This window comes from Chelonoidis abingdonii, chromosome 4 (assembly GCF_003597395.2).
Source record: "Chelonoidis abingdonii isolate Lonesome George chromosome 4, CheloAbing_2.0, whole genome shotgun sequence".
Lineage (NCBI taxonomy): Eukaryota > Metazoa > Chordata > Testudines > Testudinidae > Chelonoidis > Chelonoidis abingdonii.
In genome coordinates, this window is record NC_133772.1 from 147,822,528 (window position 1) to 147,826,549 (window position 4,022).

At 48.5% G+C, this 4,022-nt stretch overlaps 1 pseudogene; it reads left to right on the forward strand.

Moving 5' to 3' along the window:
* Positions 1 to 1,464: 1,464 nt before the first annotated feature.
* Positions 1,465 to 1,534, forward strand: LOC116830026 (U4 spliceosomal RNA; annotated as a pseudogene).
* The last annotated feature ends 2,488 nt before the right edge of the window (positions 1,535 to 4,022 follow it).

The window sequence follows — 4,022 nt, forward strand, 5'->3', positions numbered from 1 at the left end:
ACGCAGTGCTGTGAGCCTGAGTCCTCACCCCAGATAGCGATCGATCCAGAACCTCCGTGTGGTCCAAGCTGGCGCTCTTCTTCGATTATCAGGAGATGCCATAAGGAAGTGCAAATGAGCTCTGTGTGTCACCTGTTGTGTGCTACCTCACGGTGGACAATCAGGAAATGGAATTCAAAGTTGCGGGATTCAGGCTTTTTCCTGTTTCCTGGCCAGTGCCATCACAGTTTAGTGTCTGAATGCTATCATGAGTGCCCCTGTGACAATGGTTCTGAAACCCAAATTGGGAGTGGCTCACTTGGGATAGAGTCAATCGCTCCCTTCTGGTTGTCTAAAAATTGAGTATGTCCTGCCTGAGCTGTCATAGCCACGCCTGCTGCCTCCAAGTGCCCCACCAGTTTATGTCACGAATAAGTCTATGTTCTTATTCTGTATTCCTCACGACGCATGACAGAAATGGAGGGGTGGGCCTGCCACAGTAGCTGCGGAGGGTTGGGAGAGAGGTGAAGCATGGTTTTGCGGTTCTTGCCAGGGGAACTCCCTGTTAAATACGCACAGAGTAGTGCGCTCTCTAATACACTTGACTCTTCCTTCAGAGGCAGTAGCCATGATTAGTCTAATCTGTAAAAGCAGCAGAGAATCCTGTGGAACCTTATAGACTAACAGATGTCTGTTACCTCTAAGGTTGCCGCAGGATTCTCATGTGCTTTGACTATTCTTGTTGTCAGGACTGACTATATGTTAGAGACATTAAAGGAGGAATTGACTCAGTGACCAATGAGTCAATCCAAGTTTGCTTTGGTTGCACCCAGCGCTGATTTAGGCCAGGGGACTCATGATTAGCAGCAGACAGTTCAGAGAAGAAGAGAAACCGCATGTCATTACCAGTTTCTCTGGAGTAGATGGTTACGAACAACTGGTAACCATCTCTGCATCATTGCAAAAGCGAATTGATAGCTGGTGTGTAGCGCACCGAGTGTCACCTCTGTCTCCACGACATCTAGTACACAAATGGTGACGGGAAAACAAAAGCCGACGGTCTCCTAGTGCTGCCGTGCTATTGTTTCTGCAAGGGCAATCCAGGAGAAAAATGTGCGAAGGACTGTCTGAGATGTTTTCCGGAGCACAGGAATGACTGACGACATTTACCCAGAACCCCCGTGACCATAACATTAGCATCAGGGGCGGGGATCATGAGAGGACGGAAGGGGTGCAGGACTCGCTATCCACATCCACTCAGCAGTCTCGTAAAACTATTTGCATTTCTTGGCTTAGCGCCCGTGTCTGTAGCTTACAACACGGTGTCTTTTATGGTTCACGGAACAGCTATTGCAGTTTCTTTCCCTACCCAGCACGAGAAATGGACAGTTAAATAAAGCCAAGTCCTTGAGTATATACAATGTCACCTCTTTGTACCTGAATGCTACTGATAGAGGCGAAATCTGCAGCACTGAAGAGCATTACAGCTTTATGCAGTGGCAGTCTCATAACCAATGAAGTTATCTGAGGTGTGATTATTGCTACTTGAAAATCCGCTCCTCTCCGCCTTCCTGGTGGTAGATGGTACAGTACTACTGTAGACGCAGACGAAACTGTTACCATCTCCCTCTTTTTGTTACACTCCCAGTAAATGGAACATGAAGATATAACCTGTAAATTTTGAAAGAAAATGGCATTAACTCACTGGGACTGAGTCAATCCTGCCTTCTACGATTAATTAAAATAGAGTCAGTCCAGACAAGATAGGATACAGTGTATTAAAATCAGTACAGTGCAGTGCTCTGCGTCGTATTCACAGAGGGAGCTGCTGGCAAGTAACGCAACTGTTGCTTCCCATCGTACTGGGCTACACAGCAGTGCCCCACCCATGTTGGCATGATAGTTTATGAAGAATGCATGAATAAGAATCACAGAGTAGTTACTGAGATCAAATGAGGAGGGAGGGAGCCACCATGGGCTATGCCATGTCCCAGTTCAGAACTTTCTCTTACGCAAGAGAGGAGGGGTCTGATGAAGTCAGCCCCAGGTGATAAGAGAAGACAGTGTAGCAGGCATTCTATCATCCACGCAGAAAAGGGAGTCGTTCCCCATTTCCACCGGGAGACCGCCGGCCACACTCAGCCAGGAGCTCACTGGGCAGCCTCTACCCAGGAGGGGCAGAGAGCGGATACTGGTCTTCACCGCAGCACACGTCGCGTCTGCCGAGCAGCATTCAGTACAAAGAGGGTTACATTTACAGTAATGCAAGGAATATTTTATTTCACTTTTGTTTACGTGCTGGAGGGGGAAAAACTGACGAGCTGTTCCGTGAACCACGCAAGACACCGTGTATTATGGCTGCAGACATTGGGCAGTCAGACCAAAAATGAAATAGTGTTTCAGAGCCGCTGTGGAGACTGGTAGCTGTAGTCTCTTCACTTACCCCCTCCCTCCCTCATGACCATCCGTGTGAGTGTCTGGCTCGCGTTAGCAGGTTGTCACGGACCGCTGTGTATCCTGTAGGTTTATTTTTCAAACGCTGTGGCATTTCCTGTTCTTTACGCTTGTTGAGAGCTCTGATAAGAAGATTTTCTCACCAATAAGCGATGACTATCTGCTATCTCCGTAGGTCAATGCAGGAGGCGTATTTGAATTTTTGAGCATGTCCACCGTGGTGATCAGAGCTGGACACGTAAAGGGCAGAAATTAATTCTAAAGGTCCGGGCTTTTCATGTTTCCCGTACCCGATCGGCGAGTTCGGCATTGCGGAGCCAGAGCTGGTCAGTGGTGCACTGTTCCTGCCAGAATAATAGGCGCAAGTGTAACGAGAGATCCAGTGTTTCAAAGAGCCAGTGTGGCTCGTGTCTGTCATTCTGCAGGGGTTTGCCTCCTGCAAGAAGCGCACCCGTTGCTTTCCTCCTCATCACCAAACTTCCTGGAGCTACCGTGTATGTGCTCCCCACTTGTGTTATGTAGTATATTAGGAATATCCAGAAAAGAAACAGAGACTGTTAGTATGAGAGAAAATGGAGTCGGGCGGGGAGGCACTTGGAGGCAGCCTCCGGCTAGACAGTCAGTGTCAGAATGGACATCTATTTTAGACCATATATGTTAGGATATTACTGCATTGCCCAAGCGGTCAATCCAATGTGATTGCAAAAATTTTCAAGCCCCAAGTTTCAATGATAAGGCTGTTATTAGCCATTACTGTTTATCACTGTAGTGGTAGCAATGTTGCGCCTCAATGGTTGAGAATTGGGGCGGTTCTCCTGGATGGTAGAGCAGTCCGCAGACCCTTACATCCCCCCCACCAAGAGAGGAAGGAGATGGAAAGGAGCCGGCATACTGGTCTTCGCTGCTGTTAGAACGCCCGTTCTACCAGCAGCATAGTGACAGCATAAGGGTGACATAGAAAGAGTCAAGGATGATTTACTATTACCTTTTTTTTAATCGTTGTGGGGGGGGGGAGAAAACTGAGGAGCTGTTCCTGAACCATGCAGACACTGTGTTTGACCCTACAGACATTGGGGAGCTCTGCAAATAGCATCAATAATTTTCAGAGCTGCTGTGGACTGTGGGATGCTGGAGTCCTCAGTACCCCCTCCCTCCCTTCATGAGCGTCCATTTGAGTCTCTGGCTTCGCCGTTACGGTTGTCACGCAGCTGTGTATCCTGCAGTTTTTATTCAAACGGCTTTGGCATTTCGTGTTCTGTAACGGAGCTGCGTACAACAGATTTGTCTCCCATACAGCGATCAGACCTAGAATCTCCGTACGGTCCATGCTGGAGCTCTTTTGGATTGAGATGCAGTCGCCAGCCGTGCTGATCAGAGCTCCACGCTGGACAAGCAGGAAATGTAATTCAAAAGTTCGCGGGGCTTTTCCTGTTTACCTGCCCGCTGCATCCGAGTTCAGATTGCTGTCCAGAAGCGGTCACGCAGCACCTGGGATGCCGCGTGAGGCCAATACGTCGATTTCCATCACACGAACCCTAATCCGAGTTTCACTATCGAATTTAGCCGCTACTCTCTCGTTGGAGGAGTTC